This window comes from Bombina bombina, chromosome 5 (assembly GCF_027579735.1).
Source record: "Bombina bombina isolate aBomBom1 chromosome 5, aBomBom1.pri, whole genome shotgun sequence".
Taxonomy (NCBI): Eukaryota; Metazoa; Chordata; class Amphibia; order Anura; family Bombinatoridae; genus Bombina; species Bombina bombina.
Window position 1 is genome coordinate 586,060,211 of NC_069503.1, and position 20,443 is coordinate 586,080,653.

At 42.8% G+C, this 20,443-nt stretch overlaps 1 protein-coding gene across 2 annotated transcripts in view; it reads right to left on the reverse strand.

Moving 5' to 3' along the window:
- Nucleotides 1-20,443, reverse strand: part of LOC128660611 (transmembrane protein 245) — a 252,964-nt gene that overhangs the window by 87,430 nt on the left and 145,091 nt on the right. The window lies entirely within an intron of this gene.

Here is a 20,443-nt window from a genome sequence, read left to right on the forward strand (position 1 = left end):
GAATGGTAGTACGTTTAGCAAGGGTAGAAATAGCCCCATCAACTTTAGGGATTTTGTCCCAAAATTCTAACCTGTCAGGCGGAACAGGATATAATTGCTTAAAACGTTTAGAAGGAGTAAATGAATTACCCAATTTATCCCATTCCTTAGCAATTACTGCAGAAATAGCATTAGGAACAGGAAAGACTTCTGGAATAACCGCAGGAGCTTTAAAAACCTTATCCAAACGTATAGAATTAGTATCAAGAGGACTAGAATCCTCTATTTCTAAAGCAATTAGTACTTCTTTAAGTAAAGAGCGAATAAATTCCATCTTAAATAAATATGAAGATTTATCAGCATCAATCTCTGAGACAGAATCCTCTGAACTAGAAGAGTCCAAAGAATCAGAATGATGGTGTTCATTAAAAAATTCATCTGTAGAGAGAGAAGATTTAAAAGACTTTTTACGTTTACTAGAAGGAGAAATAACAGACAAAGCCTTCTTTATGGATTCAGAAACAAAATCTCTTATGTTATCAGGAACATTCTGCACCTTAGATGTTGAGGGAACTGCAACAGGCAATGGTACATCACTAAAGGAAATATTATCTGCTTTAACAAGTTTGTCATGACAATTAATACAAACAACAGCTGGAGAAATAGCTACCAAAAGTTTACAGCAGATACACTTAGCTTTGGTAGATCCAGCAGGCAGTGGTTTTCCTGTAGTATCTTCTGGCTCAGATGCAACGTGAGACATCTTGCAATATGTAAGAGAAAAAACAACATATAAAGCAAAATAAATCAAATTCCTTATAAGACAGTTTCAGGAATGGGAAAAAAATGCCAAACATCAAGCTTCTAGCAACCAGAAGCAAATGAAAATGAGACTGAAATAATGTGGAGACAAAAGCGACGCCCATATTTTTTGGCGCCAAATAAGACGCCCACATTATTTGGCGCCTAAATGCTTTTGGCGCCAAAAATGACGCCACATCCGGAACGCCGACATTTTTGGCGCAAAATAACGTCAAAAAATGACGCAACTTCCGGCGACACGTATGACGCCGGAAACGGAAATGAATTTTTGCGCCAAAAAAATCCGCGCCAAAAATGACGCAATAAAATGAAGCATTTTCAGCCCCCGCGAGCCTAACAGCCCACAGGGAAAAAAGTCAAATTTTTGAGGTAAGACAAAATATGATAATTTAAAGCATAATCCCAAATATGAAACTGACTGTCTGGAAATAAGGAAAGTTGAACATTCTGAGTCAAGGCAAATAAATGTTTGAATACATATATTTAGAACTTTATAAATAAAGTGCCCAACCATAGCTTAGAGTGTCACAGAAAATAAGACTTACTTACCCCAGGACACTCATCTACATGTTTGTAGAAAGCCAAACCAGTACTGAAACGAGAATCAGTAGAGGAAATGGTAAATATAAGAGTATATCGTCGATCTGAAAAGGGAGGTAAGAGATGAATCTCTACGACCGATAACAGAGAACCTTATGAAATAGACCCCGTAGAAGGAGATCACTGCATTCAATAGGCAATACTCTCCTCACATCCCTCTGACATTCACTGCACGCTGAGAGGAAAACCGGGCTCCAACTTGCTGCGGAGCGCATATCAACGTAGAATCTAGCACAAACTTACTTCACCACCTCCCTTGGAGGCAAAGTTTGTAAAACTGATTTGTGGGTGTGGTGAGGGGTGTATTTATAGGCATTTTGAGGTTTGGGAAACTTTGCCCCTCCTGGTAGGAATGTATATCCCATACGTCACTAGCTCATGGACTCTTGTTAATTACATGAAAGAAAAAAGTATGTGTATGAAATCCCACCTATTATGCCCCCCTGACTATGATGTACAGTCCCTGTGTGTACCTATTGATAGTCTGGGGGCTAAGAGTGCTGGGTATAAAAATGCACTTACCTGAAACTTCACTCAGTTCAATTAACCACTTAAGGACAAGGCCATTTTGAAATGTCTTGCCCTTAAAGGGACACTGAACCCAAATTTTTTATTTTGTGACTCAGATAGAGCATGACATTTTAAGCAACTTTCTAATTTACTCCTATTATCAAATGTTCTTTATTCTCTTGGTATCTTTATTTGAAATGCAAGAATGTAAGTTTAAATGACGGCCCATTTTTGGTGAACAACCTAGGTTGTCCTTGCTGATTGATGGATACATTCATCCACCAATCAAAAACTGCTGTACAGAGTCTGAACCAAAAAAAAAAAAAAAGCTTAGATGCCTTCTTTTTCATATAAAGATAGCAATAGAATGAAGAACAATTTATAATAGGAGTAAATTAGAAAGTTGTTTAAAATGGCATGCTCTATCCGAATCATGAAAGGAAAATTTTGGGTTCAGTGTCCCTTTAAGGACCAGGGCTATTTTTACATTTCTGCAGTGTTTGTGTTTTCCTGTAATTTTGTCCTTTTGTTTAGAATTACCCAATGTTTACATGTTCTTTGCTTTTTTTGCAAGTTATAGTAAGGTGACCAGATTTTTTAAATTAAATCAGGGGACATTTTTTATTATTATTATTGCAGACATCCCAACCTGCAAAAACTCATTTCAGGGAGGTGGCTTTACACGCTACTGCGCCGCCCCCCCCCCCCAAAATTATATATTGGACACATTGAAACCCTAAATAAGATAGAGACTTATCATTAAAGTAGCTTCCCACTAAAGTCACATTACAAAAAAGTAGCTTTATTGCACAACCACATACAAAAAAACTTTTCCAGTGATCGTACGCTTGCTGAATGCTTAAATATTTTAGAATACAAAGTTTAATTGCGTGCAGTAAATAAGTCAGTATTTGTGTTTTATTTTATTAAAATCAGTGGGGGCTTTTTGGTTACTGATGCATGCTTTGAGGGTTCTATAATGTCCCAGGTAAAGGCACTCCTTACAGAAACACTTTTCCGGATTTGGGCCACATTGGATCATAGTACTCGGAGTTTCAGGGAGATTGCACTCCATTTGCTAGCATCAGGGAGACTCCCTGAACTTCAGGGAGACTTGGGATGTCTGTTATTGGCAAATGGTAAAAAACTATTTTATTAGCATATTTTCCTCAAATTATATTTGCAGTGTATTTGGTATGTGTTTATGCAGTGATTGTATGATATATACGTTATTTCTCACAGTTTGTCCATGAGATTAAAAAAAAATACTTCTTAGAATTTTTTGGGATATGACTACCAAATTTTAAGAAGAAAAGATAGAGAAAAAACGTTTCAATGCATATTCTGTATTTTATTCTTACCACAGAACACCCACAAAATCATGCACACACACACAGACATGCATACACAGTCAATCACACACACACAGACATGCATACACAGTTAATCACAGACATGCATACACAGTCAATCACACCCAGACATGCATACACAGTCAATCACACACACATCCACACATGCATACACAGTCAATCACACACACACCCAGACATGCATACACAGTCAATCACCCACACATGCATACACAGTCAATCACACACAGACATGCATGTACAGTGAAATCAAAACACACACACACAGACATGCATACTGAGTCAATCACACACACACCCACACATGCATACACAGTCAATCACACACACACAGACATGCATACACAATCAATCACACACACAGACATGCATACACAATCAATCACACCCACCCACACATGCATACACAGTCAATCACACACATACCCAGACATGCTTACACAGTCAATCACACAAACACACAGATATGCATACACAGTCAATCCCACACACCCAGTCATGCATGCACAATCACACACATACCCAGACATGCTTACAGTCAATCACACACACCCAGACATGCATACACAGTCAATCACACACACATCCACACATGCATACACAGTCAATCACACACACACACATGCATACAGTCAATCACACACACATCCACACATGCATACACAGTCACACACACACCCAGACATGCATACACAGTCAATCACCCACACATGCATACACAGTCAATCACACACAGACATGCATGTACAGTCAAATCAAAACACACACACAGACATGCATACACAATCAATCACACACACCCACACATGCATACACAGTCAATCACACACACAGACATGCTTACACAGTCAATCACACACACAGACATGCATACACAGTCAATCACACACCCAGACGTGCATACACCATCACACACACACAGATATGCATACACAGTCAATCACACATATACCCAGACATGCATACACAGTCAATCACACACATACCCAGACATGCTTACAGTCAATCACACACACACAGACATGCATACACAATCAATCACACACCCAGACATGCATACACAGTCAATCATACACCCAGACATGCATACACAGTCAATCACACACACACAGACATGCATACTCAGTCAATCACACACACACACACACAGACATGCATACAGTCAATCATACACCCAGACATGCATACACAGACACTCACACACACACCCAGACATGCATACACAGTCAATCACACACACAGTCAATCACACACATACCCAGACATGCTTACACAGTCAATCACACACACCCAGACATGCATACACAATAAATCACACACCCAGACATGCATACACAGTCAATCATACACCCAAACATGCATACAAAGTCAATCACACACACACAGACATGCATAGTCAATCACACACGCCCAGACATGCATACACAGTCAATCATACACCCAGACATGCATACACAGTCAATCATACACCCAGACATGCATACACAGTCAATCACACACACACCCAGACATGCATACTCAGTCAATCACACACACACACCCAGACATGCATACTCAGTCAATCACACACACCCAGACATGCATACACAGTCAATCACACACACACACCCAGATATGCATACACAGCCAATCACACACACCCAATCATGCATACACAGTCAATCACACACATACCCAGACATGCTTAAACAGTCAATCACACACACCCAGACCTGCATACACAGTCAATCATACACCCAGACATGCATACACAGTCAATCACACACAGAGACATGCATACACAGTCAAAAATAAAAAAGAATAGCAGCACTCCAATGGAAATTTCTTCAGAAATTATTTCATGGCTAAGAGCACAAACAAGATAGCGACGTTTCGGACTACATGTCCTTCATCATGCCATAATTACATCATTTCCACATCCTCCTTAAATACCCATTAGGACACACCCACACGTGCATACACAGTCAATCACACACAGACATGCATACACAGTCAATCACACACACACCTACACATGCATACTCAGTCAATCACACACACACACACACACATGCATACAGTCAGTCACACACATACCCAGACATGCATAAACAGTCAATCACACACCCAGACATGCATACAGAGTCAATCACACACACACCCAGACATGCATACATAGTCAATCACACACAGACATGCATACACAGTCAATCACGCACACACCCACACATGCATACTCAGTTAATCACACACACACCCACACATGCATACACACTCAATCACACCTATACCCACACATGCTTACACAGTCAATAACACACACAGAAATGCATACACAGTCAATCACCCACACATGCATACACAGTCAATTACACACACACAGACATGCATACTCAGTCAATCACACACACATACACACCCAGACATGCATACTCAGTCAATCACACACACACACCCAGACATGCATACACAGCCAATCACACACCCAATCATGCATACACAGTCAATCACACACATACCCATACATACTTACACAGTCAATCTCACACACACACACACACCCAGACCTGCATACACAGTCAATCATACACCCAGACATGCATACACACAGACATGCATACAAAGTCAATCACACACACACACCCAGACATACATACACAGTCATTCACACACACACACACACCCAGACATGCATACTCAGTCAATCACACACACACACACCCAGACATGCATACACAGTCAATCACACACACACACAGACATGCATACACAGTCAATCACACACACACACACCCAGACATGCATACAGAGTCAATCACACACACACACCCAGACATGCATACACAGTCAATCACACACACACCTACACATGCATACTCAGTCAATCACACACACACACACCCAGACATGCATACACAGTCAATCACACACACACACACACCCAGACATGCATACTCAGTCAATCACACACACACCCAGACATGCATACACAGTCAATCACACACACACACCTACACATGCATACTCAGTCAATCACACACACATGCATGCACAGTCAATCACACACACATGCATACACAGTCAGTCACACACATACCCAGACATGCATACACAGTCAATCACACACCCAGACATGCATACAGAGTCAATCACACACACACCCAGACATGCATACACATTCAATCACACACAGACATGCATACACAGTCAATCACGCACACGCCCACACATGCATACTCAGTCAATCACACACATGCATACACATTCAATCACACCTATACCCACACATGCTTACACAGTCAATCACACACACACACAGAAATGCATACACAGTCAATCACCCACACATGCATACACAGTCAATTACACACACACAGAGACATGCATACTCACTCAATCACACACACACCCAGACATGCATACACAGTCAATCACACGCACAGACATGCATACACAATTAATCACACACACACACACCCAGACATGCATACTCAGTCAATCACACCCAACCCAGACTTGCATACACAGTCAATCACACACACACAGACATGCATACACAGTCAATCACACACACACACAGACATGCATACACAGTCAATCACGCACACACCCACACATGCATACTCAGTCAATCCCACACACACACCCACACATGCATACAGTCAATCACACATGCATACACAGTCAATAACACATACACATACCCAGACATGCATACACAGTCAATCACCCACATATGCATACACAGTCAATCACACACACACATACCCAGACATGCATACACAGTCAATCACACACACACATACCCAGACATGCATACACAGTCAATCACACACACATACCCAGACATGAATACAGTCAATCACACGCACACACATAGCCAGACATGCATACACTGTCAATCTTACACCCAGACATGCATACACAGTCGATCACACACACCCCCAGACATGCATACAGAGTCAATCACACACACACCCAGATATGCATACACAGTCAATCACACACAGACATGCATACACAGTCAATCACACACACACCCAGACATGCATACACAGTCAATCACACACACACACCTACACATGCATACTCAGTCAATCACACACACATGCATACACAGTCACACACACATGCATACACAGTCAGTCACACACATACCCAGACATGCATACACAGTCAATCACACACCCAGACATGCATACAGAGTCAATCACACACACACCCAGACATGCATACACATTCAATCACACACAGACATGCATACACAGTCAATCACGCACACGCCCACACATGCATACTCAGTCAATCACACACATGCATACACATTCAATCACACCTATACCCACACATGCTTACACAGTCAATCACACACACACACAGAAATGCATACACAGTCAATCACCCACACATGCATACACAGTCAATTACACACACACAGAGACATGCATACTCACTCAATCACACACACACCCAGACATGCATACACAGTCAATCACACGCACAGACATGCATACACAATTAATCACACACACACACACCCAGACATGCATACTCAGTCAATCACACCCAACCCAGACTTGCATACACAGTCAATCACACACACACAGACATGCATACACAGTCAATCACACACACACACAGACATGCATACACAGTCAATCACGCACACACCCACACATGCATACTCAGTCAATCCCACACCCACACATGCATACAGTCAATCACACATGCATACACAGTCAATAACACATACACATACCCAGACATGCATACACAGTCAATCACCCACATATGCATACACAGTCAATCACACACACACATACCCAGACATGCATACACAGTCAATCACACACACACATACCCAGACATGCATACACAGTCAATCACACACACATACCCAGACATGAATACAGTCAATCACACGCACACACATAGCCAGACATGCATACACTGTCAATCTTACACCCAGACATGCATACACAGTCAATCACACACACCCCCAGACATGCATACAGAGTCAATCACACACACACCCAGATATGCATACACAGTCAATCACACACAGACATGCATACACAGTCAATCACACACACACCCACACATGCATACACACTCAATGACACCTATACCCACACATGCTTACACAGTCAATCACACACACACACACACAGAAATGCATACACAGTCAATCACCCACACATGCATACACAGTCAATTACACACACACAGACATGCATACTCAGTCAATCACACACACACCCAGACATGCATACACTGTCATTCTTACACCCAGACATGCATACACAGTCAATCACACACACACCCATACATGCATACTCACTCAATCACACACACACACCCAGACATGCATACACAGTCAATCACACACACACCCCCAGACATGCATACAGAGTCAATCACACACCCACCCAGATATGCATACACAGTCAATCACACACAGACATGCATACACAGTCAATCACACCCACACCAACACATGTATACTCAATCACACACACACCCACACATGCATACACAGTCAGTCACACACATACCCAGACATGCATACACAGTCAATCACACACACACATACCCAGACATGCATACACAGTCAATCACACACACACATACCCAGACATGCATACACAGTCAATCACACACACATACCCAGACATGAATACAGTCAATCACACGCACACACATAGCCAGACATGCATACACTGTCAATCTTACACCCAGACATGCATACACAGTCAATCACACACACCCCCAGACATGCATACAGAGTCAATCACACACACACCCAGATATGCATACACAGTCAATCACACACAGACATGCATACACAGTCAATCACACACACACCCACACATGCATACTCAGTCAATCACACACACACCCACACATGCATACACACTCAATGACACCTATACCCACACATGCTTACACAGTCAATCACACACACACACACACAGAAATGCATACACAGTCAATCACCCACACATGCATACACAGTCAATTACACACACACAGACATGCATACTCAGTCAATCACACACACACCCAGACATGCATACACTGTCATTCTTACACCCAGACATGCATACACAGTCAATCACACACACACCCATACATGCATACTCACTCAATCACACACACACACCCAGACATGCATACACAGTCAATCACACACACACCCCCAGACATGCATACAGAGTCAATCACACACCCACCCAGATATGCATACACAGTCAATCACACACAGACATGCATACACAGTCAATCACACCCACACCCACACATGCATACTCAATCACACACACACCCACACATGCATACACAGTCAGTCACACACATACCCAGACATGCATACACAGTCAATCACACACAGACATGCATACACAGTCAATCACGCACACACCCACACATGCATACTCAGTCAATCACACACACACCCACACATGCATACACAGTCAATCACACCTATACCCAGACATGCTTACACAGTCAATCACACACAGAAATGCATACACAGTCAATCACCCACACATGCATACACAGTCACACACACACACAGACATGCATACTCAGTCAATCACACACACACACACACACAGACATGCATACACAGTCAATCACACACACACAGACATGCATACACAATCAATCACACACCCACCCAGACATGCATACACAGTCAATCACACACACACAGACATGCATACACAGTCAATCACACACATACCCAGACATGCATACACAGTCAATCACACACAGACATGCATACACAGTCAATCACGCACACACCCACACATGCATACTCAGTCAATCACACACACACATGCATGCAGTCAATCACACATGCACACACAGTCAATAACACATACACATACCCAGACATGCATACACAGTCAATCACACACACACACCCAGACATGCATACACAGTCAATCACACACACACATACCCAGACATGCATACACAGCCAATCACACACACATACCCACACATGAATACACAGTCAATCACACACACACACATAGCCAGACATGCATACACTGTCAATCTTACACACACCCACATGCATACAGTCGATTACACCCACACATGCATACACAGTCAATCACACACCCACACATGCATACACAGTCAATAACACATACACATACCCAGACATGCATACACAGTCAATCACACCCACACATGCATACAGTCAATCACACACACACAGACATGCATACACAGTCAATCACACACACACCCAGACATGTATACAGTCACACACACACACAGACATGCATACACAGTCACACACCCAGACATGCATACACATTTAATAACAGACATGCATACACAGTCAATCACACACACCCAGACATGCATACACAGTCAATCACACATACATACCCAGACAATCACACACACCCAGACATGCATACACAGTCAATCACACATACATACCCACACATGCATACACAGTCAATCACACACACACACAGACATGCATACACAATCAATCACACACACACCCAGACATGCATACTCAGTCAATCACACACACCCAGACTTGCATACACAGTCAATCACACATATACCCAGACATGCATACACAGTCAATCACACACATACCCAGACATGCATACACAGTCAATCACACACATACCCAGACATGCATACACAGTCAATCACACACATATCCAGACATGCATACACAGTCAATCACACACAGACATGCATACACAGTCAATCACGCACACACCCACACATGCATACTCAGTCAATAACACATACACATACCCAGACATGCATACACAGCCAATCACACACCCACACATGCATACACAGTCAATCACACACACACACACATACCCAGACATGCATACACAGTCAATCACACACACACACATAGCCAGACATGCATACACTGTCAATCTTACACACACACACACATGCATACAGTCAATTACACCCACACATGCATACACAGTCAATCACACACCCACACATGCATACACAGTCAATAACACATACACATACCCAGACATGCATACACAGTCAATCACACACACACTCAGACATGTATACAGTCACACACACACACAGACATGTGTTATGAGCTGCTTATTCTATTTTCATTATTTTATATGTCTAACCAAACTTTTCCTTTTCTTTTACTGAACTCTTCTCTGAAACTGCAGATATATTACTTCTGTATTTTCCAGCAATTCACTTATAACCTAATAACCTACGTATCTGCATTTTTCTAACAACTTGCTTCTAACCTAATAAGTTACACATACATTTAACTTTGTTTTGGCTTTTTCTCATAGATTGTTTTCTAAATGTCTTAAAATCAAGGCCTCTTTGTCTAGTATTATTTTTCCAACCCAATTAGTATCTGGCCAAATTCCAAGAAAGCATATCTTACTAATTCTAACATAGAGAACCAGTTTTTTTAGCAACCACTAATCACGTGAGATTTATTGGCCAATCATTATCAGCCAATTAGCTCTCTGCTTTGTAAGTTACTGTAATAGTATAAAAATGCATGTATATGAAAATGAGTTAGTCTTGCGTTGCTGTGTTTTGTGCTGAGACACTGTTGCAACAGTGTAATAAAGATTACCTCTCCTGAGGTGAGCCCTTGTTTGATAAATATCTGGTCTGGACCTTTTTATTACTGCACCTGAGACAAGCTCACTCACAACAGTAACTTTTCGACTCTGGTGGGAGGTGCTTCAGGTCGACCTTCCGTGCCTCCCTGGCTGGGAACCAACATCTGCGCACACCCATCTGATTCAGGTCTATAACTTACCTGTGGGAGGTTTTGTTTTATTGGCCAGGGAGTCCCGGGGGCGATAAGGGAGTACGTCCTGAGGAACACACCACAAACAACGGACACAATCTACCCCTTGGACCAGTTTGTGAGTGTCTTCTTGTCTTTTGTGTTCATGTACGTGTAATATATGTTCTGGGTCTTTTACCCTGTTTTTGTTTTATATACTGGATCACTATTAAATTCAGTGGGACATCTGTCTGGCAGTTAAACACCATTAGGGTGCCAGCCCACTATAAAATAAAGTTTCAGGTTGTAGGGATTTTACAGAGGCAGAAATAGTGATCCAAGACATATTGTGACTTGAGACTATAGTGCTAATCTCTCCCGCTAAGCAGGGACGTAGAGGTAGTGTCCGTCCGGTAACTGCAGGGACTTGATTGACTATAGTGCTAATCTCTCCCGCTAAGCAGCGACGTTAAGGAAATGTCCGTCCGAAAACTGCAGGGACTTGATTAGGGATTAAAGTGAGGTGTGGATTTTGAAGAGTTAAAGTGCCCCTGTTTTTGGTTGAATTTTTGTAGACTGGGCACTTTGTCATCAAAATTTACATTCACTTTAAGGAACAGGGATATAATAATGGGATCCCGGCTGTCTAAAGTAGATAAAGACTCTCCCCTTGTTAGAGTATATGCAAATTAGGGAAAACTCAGTACTGCTTGGTTATAAAAAAAAATAGACCTTATACTTTGTGCACAGAGCTCTGAGTTTCCTATACTCTTAGCCTTGATCCTGAATTAAGGTGGCCGAGATTTGGGTCCTTTGAGCTCCCTAAATGAATTGCCCTCCGCAATCTTCTGGTTGATATATGCCCTGACCAGATGGACTACTATTATGTTTTTGAGAATAGTAGGGTTGCGGACGTCAAAACCCAAAAGAAAATGTGTTTTCTGTATTACTAAAAGTTTCATGTATGTTAAAATTGCTTTAGAATAAATGCTGGGAGTGAAATATTTGAGGTATGTGAGATGATATGAATTTTTGTGTACAATCGCTGCAAAAGAAAGCTGGCCTTGATGTTTGATGCAGGCTAGAGCTGTGTGTGTGTATCCGGGATTATTAGCTAAGAAATTTGATGCTGTAATGATTTGCTTGTTATTGCTGTAACTTGGTTTTAAAGTCATATGTATGTTCTTAATTTTGTGTGCCAATAATAGCATTTTTTTAGTTTTAAGTGATATTTGTTTAATGTATGGGCTGATAAGATTTAATGTGTTTCCATCTGTTTGAGGCATATAAAATATATATTTTTTTGCAAGTGAAGTAACTAAGGACTTTGAAAGTGTGATGGTGTGTGTGATTTTTGTCACGCTCTAGTAAATATGAGAGTTTTTCTGGTATATGATTAATGGGTTAAGTATGTTGTATTTGCAAGTTTTTGTTTGTGGAAAAGATACAAAAAAAACTTGTCTTATTTGCCATTGGAGTTCTGCTTCTTTGCTGTATTATGGACTGTATGCCATTAGATATATCTAAAGTATTTGGGTCTGTTTCTTTTGCAATAAATATTTAAGTATATGCAGGTTGTGATGCAGTGGGGAGGTGGAGTTTTGATGGTAAATAAGGCAATAAGGTTGAATATATAATATACATGATAAATGGTCAGCCCTTATGGGTACAGTACACTGTAAAATTGTTTTATATTAATGTATTTTCAATGACTTGTTATACAAGCTGCACAGTATAAAAAGTAGGAGAAATTTCATTTGCAAGTTTATTTGTAAATATGAAGTAGCTGGTTTTGTGTTTTTAAAACACAGTTATTGCAATGGGTTGAATTTCAGATAATAAGCATATATCATTGTGTTCGTTATCTTATATTTGTCTGTAAAACTGGAGCTCAGTGCTTAGACAGAGCAATGGAAAATTGTCATTTTATTCCTTAAAGGGCCAGTTCACTCATGGGAAAGGACACTGGATTAACAAGTAAAGGAGATAATACATAAAATGTAGTAGTAGATAATACATAAAATGCAGTAGTTTGTAAAATATATATATTGTTTTTACATTTTTTGTCTTCTTTGCAGTTCAGCTAAATGTTCCTGGAATGCCCTGATAAAAGGGCAGTGCTACAATGCTCTATTACCCCGCCCTATGGCCAATCAAAGTGCTTTAGTAAATGATATGCTAAAGACAGTAAACCTCCAATGTGCACACACAATCAGCAGCTAACAAAATAAATTAAAATATCACTCCCCACACTTTACATTTAACTGTCTCCGGGAGCATAATAATTGCATAAGACCTGGATGATTTTCTATATTTTTACTTTAGTTTGTTTTACAATAGTTTGAATGACATAATCACCTTGTGCCAGCTGATTGAGGCTTCATGCCGATGTGGATTTCACTTCTGAGTTGAATACATACAGTTCTGTGTAAAAGTCTGTTCTAATACAGGAGTGGAATTGCATGTTGCAAACGTTTTTTTTGTTTTGTTTTGTTTTTTTTAAGTTGCAAACTGAGAGATATCACTGACCTGAATGTATTCAAGCTCTAAAAAAAAAACTGCTCACTGCTCAACATGGAGTCAGGGGGTGGAGCAAGTGCTATGCACAGAAGGCAGGGAAACCAAAAAAAATTTTTTAAAGGGGTACTGGCAAACTGATATAAAATCTGAGATTTCAAAAAAATATTTACAGAGAAAGAAAATGAAGTTTATTGTATGCTCAGCACTAGTATATTTAACTATGTCAAGCAGTTTCAATTCAAAATATTCTTAATTTGGGTAAACTATCCCTTTAACTATCCTGCACCCCACTGTGAGTGTGGTTTCTTATGCTGGCTTGTTTACTTAGACTGATTGATAGCTGAGACTCCAGTATAAAACTTTTACTATAGGTGGGAATACCACAGGCTAAATCAGCTATTTCAAATGCCAAAATAGAGGAATGGAGCTTGTACAGGGACATTCTTTACACATTTATGTGCCACACGCAGTACACCTCTTACTCAATCAGAAAAATACACAACATTTTTTAAACCAACGTCTCACTAGGTATAAGACATTGCTTCTTGTACCTTCTAATATCACTATCATCCACTGTACCTCTCTCAACCCAGCAACTTTATTACCTCTGCCTGATGATGGTACCCCACACCATGACTGTTTATCTGTATCTCTCTTTTCCTCCAAACCAAGGCATGACCTCTCTGATGTGCCTCTCCCTAACTTGGATTGGACACTGTTCTGTGATGGAAGTTTGAGGATGGTGAATGTTTCTGCTGTAGTCATGACAGATTCTGTTATAGAGGCCGAGCCCCTCCCATCTCACTACAGTGCCCAAGAGGCTGAGCTACATGCACTCACACTTGCTTGTCAGCTCTCAAAGGACAGGTCAGTAAACATTTACACTGGGTAGTAAATATGCTTTAGGGATTGTACACGCCACTGGTCAATTATGGAAATTAAGGGGTTTTCTAACTTCTGCTGGTACCCAAATTGCCAATGCACCACAAGTTTCTGCACTCCTTGACTCAATCCATTTACCCACTTCTATCTCTGTCATGCATTGCAAAGCACACTCCCACTCACAGGAACCCATTTCACTTTATAATAGTTATGCTGATCAAATTGCTTAGCATGCAGCTTCTCTGCCATTTATCCTTCTCTCACCCCCACTCACAAACCTCACCCTCTTGACACTACATTGTCTTCTCTTTACACTTCTCTTCCTGAACAAACTGTTCACCTCTGGACTATTCTTGGTCTTACCTGTGACTCTTTTGGTATCTGGTCCACTCCAGATGGATGCCCTGCTCTACCTCAACCACACCTCTCTCATATGCTATCCTTTCTGCATAACCAAACACACTGAGGTACCACACAACTTGCTGAAACCCTTAACAGACAGTGGTTTGCCCCCCCATCAAGCTGCAAAATGAGTTGTATTGAATTGTGAGACGTGCTCAATTCAATCCAAGGGGGTAACCTAAAGGCCCACCAGGAGGAAGCCCATGGGCATTTCAACCTTTTGAACATTTACAAATTGACTTTTCTGACATACCTCCCTGTAGGGGTTTTAAACATTTACTTGTGGAGGCCTTTCCTACCAGAACTGTGAAAGCCCAAGAAGTTACCAAGTGAATGCTAAAAGAACTTATACCCAGGTTTGGCCTCCCCAGAGTAATTGAATCTAACAGAGGAACACATTTCACAAGTAATATTATTCAGCAACTGACATTAGCCTTAGGCTTTACTTGGCATCTCCATACCCCTTGGCATCCAGAAAGCTCAGGCCAAGTGGAAAGAAGGAACCAGACCCTAAAACATACTATTGCTAAAATTTGTTCTCAAGCAAGCCTTAAATGTGTAGATGCTTTGCCCCAGCACTGTATGGGACTCACACAAACCATAGGGGGACCCTCAAGCTCTCACCATATGAACTGTTGTTTGGTAGGCCACCTCCTTTGTATAGTTCCAACACCTTACACCTGTCTGACCTTGCAGTAGGTGATTTATAACTAACTGCTTATCTTTTGCAACTGCAAAAGCAATTACATTCTCTCCACAGACATGCCTCTCTCTCTCAGTCTTTGCCATTGGACGTGACTGCACATCCCTTCCAGTCAGGTGACTTCATTTTAGTCCAGACCTATCAAAAAAGCCACTGCAGCCTCTCTGGAAAGGTCCTTACTGGTTTTGCTGACTACTCCAACAACTATTAAAGTTGCCAAGGTCGACTCTTGGATCCACTACTCCAGGTGTAAAAGATACAGCCCAGACAAAGAAGCAGCCTGCAACGGAACAAAGAAAGAAGAAGCTGGGGCAACCAAGGCCTCTGAAGAAGGGGTAACCAAGACCCCTGACGACGAGTGATTAATTCAGACCCTTCCTGGTTTGAAACTTAGACTAACCAGAAATAGTAAAATCCCATTATCTGAATGAGTGAAACTGAAAGATTTGTCTTCCTTACTCTTATTTTCATTGTCTCACTCCTCTCTGTTATCTTGAGTAACATTCCTCAATATGTCTCATTTGTTTTGTGTCACACTTTTGACCATGCTCTCTTACCCTATTTCCCAATATGTGTCTCCTGGTCAGTGTGTTTCTTCTAACCCTTTTACTAAATACTCCTGTGTGACAGACCCTTCTGTCAGGACTGAAGGAGTTAACTGTGTTTAGCTTTAAGAAGCTAATTTCTAAAGACAGGTTGCTGGCTACAGCCATAATTTAGTTAGTGATAAGAATTCCATTGTTTGATCACCCTCAGAGAGAAAACGCCTAAGTGATAAGAAGAGCCCAGAGTGTCTTGTGTTTAAAGTATTCAAGTAATGTAATTCTATTGTTTCATAAAAGGGCGTCTTCCCCTTTTTTATCTAATGTACAAGAGTCTTTCAACCCCCCCATCTGGGGTCAAAACCTGTATAAATACTAGGCATTCAGCCTTTAATAAATATATTCTTTTTTAAACCTGAAATGTGGAGCTTGGTCTCATGTTTGCAGGGAAACTGATCGAGGTTGTGAAGTGCTAATTCTGTATGCAGGACATTGTTCCCTGGTACTAACCCTTGGTACACTGTTGGTACCGTAACAATTGGTGGCAAGCGACGGAATGAACCTTATCGCCCAGAAGAGCAACTACACAAGCCAGTAACCTCAGGAAGAGGGGGATTATTACAATACTGACTAAGATGGAAAAGAGAAAAGTAAATTTTGCAGCTTTTAAAAACTTCCTGGAAACAGAAGGAGAGATTGATGGGTACCTTGCGAATTTTGAGAGGCAATGTGCACTACACAAGGTACCCGCAGAGGACTGGGTCACGATATTATCTGGAAAATTATCCGGCCGGGCCAGTGAGGCTTTTCGGGCCATTCCAGATGAGGAAGTCTGGGATTATAATACTATAAAAGAGGCTCTGCTCTCCAGGTATGCAGTTACACCGGAGGCATACCGGAGGCGGTTCAGAGACACTGTTAAATTAGCTGGAGATTCCTACCTTGAGTGGGCATGTAAGGTGCACCGCACAGCAGCTCACTGGATAGCGGGGTGCCAAGCCATATCTGGGGAAGAGGTGCTGCAGCTATTCCTGTTGGAACATTGCTTCGACAAGTTACCCGCAGGAGTTCGAGAGTGGGTTCGGGACCGTAAACCCTCCACCCTGCAGGAAGCGGCTCGCTTGGCAGATGAGTATACGGATGCCCGCAAACTGGACACTGCTACCACTAAGCCCCCTGCTAGAGTGGAGTACAGACCCCCAGTCACCCCAGCAGCTGCCAGTTACCAAACCCCGGCGCACCGCTATACCACACGGCCTCCGGCCACAAACTACCCTCAGAGAGCCCTGTTCAATTCGCGGTGCTACTCACAACCTATTCGGTGCTTTAGATGTAAGCAACTAGGGCACAAAAGACCAGAGTGTCCCCTAAACGCAGCGAACCAAGCGCAGTCCTGGAGAAGACCCGCCGGCGGAATCCCACGTAATCCTCAGCCTGCGGCCCGCTACGTAGAGGCGCAAGAATGCTGGAGCATCCTACATGAGGCAGACCTTGTGCAAGCTGCCCACTGGAATAACCGGCAACTGGTTAAAGTGAATGGGAAGAAGGTCAGTGGTCTACGGGATACTGGTGCTACCATGACCTTGCTTCAAAAGAACTTGGTGTCTGAGAAACAGTACACTGGAGACACTGTGGCTGTGAGGGTAGCAGGGGGCGATGTGTTCAGCCTACCTGTTGCCAGGGTACATTTGGATTGGGGAGTGGGCGCTAGACCTGTGAATGTGGGGGTCAAGAAGGACTTACCTGCTGATGTTCTTCTTGGAAATGGCTTGGCTCCCCTTGTTTCTGCCTATGCTCCCATGGGTCCCGCTGATGTTAACCCTGTGACTACCCGTGCCCAGACCCGTGCCACCGAGACCGACCCACCTGCTGCTGAGACCCAGGTAAGACTCTCTTCCCCGACTTGTACCCTAGACCAGACCCCCTTAAGCTGGGATACCCCAGAGACGTACGAGAGGGAAACCCGGGAGGATCCGACCCTTCAGAAATACAGTGCTAGGGCAGATGCTGGAGAAGAGGGGGTAGATGGGGAACGTTATGAGTGGGTGGGGGATTGGCTATATAGAATCCCCAAACCTGCCCAGAAAAGTACTGCCCCTCCACAGAATCGGCAGCTGGTGGTGCCTGCGAAATACCGGCAAGAGATTCTGCGGATTGGGCACGATGTACCATTAGCTGGACATCTAGGGTCCCGCCGCACCGCTCATAGGATCACCCAGAATTTCTTCTGGCCCAATTTTAACCGAGATGTGCGGGTATATTGTAGTACTTGTGACACCTGTCAACGGGTGGGTAAGCGGGGGGATCACCCAAAAGCTAGGCTTATGTCTATGCCTGTCATTGGGGAACCCTTTTCCCGCATAGCCGTTGACATTGTGGGTCCACTGGCCAGGGCTAGTCCATCAGGTAAGAAGTATATTCTCACTGTGGTGGACTATGCCACTCGTTACCCAGAGGCAGTAGCACTGTCGAATATAGAGGCAGAGACAGTCGCTGATGCCCTAGTTAAGGTTTTTACTAGGGTCGGGTTCTCTAAGGAGATTCTCTCTGATCAGGGGACCCAGTTTACCGCTGTGCTCACCCAGCAGCTGTGGAAGGTGTGCGGCATTAAACCGTTGCTCAGTTCGCCTTATCACCCACAGACTAACGGTCTCTGCGAGCGTTTTAATGGCACCCTCAAGCAGATGCTGAGGACCTTCACGGACACTTGCAGAGACTGGGAACGATTCCTGCCTCATCTGCTATTTGCGTACAGAGAGGTGCCCCAGGAATCTACTGGGTTCTCTCCCTTTGAGTTACTCTATGGGAGAAGGGTCCGCGGCCCCCTGGATCTCATTAGAGGACACTGGGAGGGAGAGATAGAGCAGGAGGGAACCCCCATCGTGCCATATGTTCTGGAACTCCGGGACCGCATGGAGAAACTGTCTCTGATGATAAGAGAGAATCTCCAGGTGGCCCAGGGGAGACAGAAGGGGTGGTACGATCAGGGTGCCCGGCAGCGGGTCTTCCAGGTTGGACAGAAGGTTTTGGTGCTCAAGCCTGTGAAGACCAACAAGATGCAAGCATCTTGGCAGGGCCCGTATAAGGTGTTATCTCAGGTGTGTGATACTACCTATATTATAGCCAGCTGTGCAGATGAGAGGATCCAGCGATCCTTTCATGTGAACATGCTGAAGGAGTATCAGGAGAGGCCAGACGATGTAGCTGCAGTATGTGCCCCTGCTGCGGACGACCCAGAGAATTTACCCCTACCCGACTTATTAGAGAAGGACCCCCAGACTGACCTCACTAGTCTTGTGCAGCTAGGGGACCGGTTAAACCCTGCCGAGAGGGTACAGGCAAGACA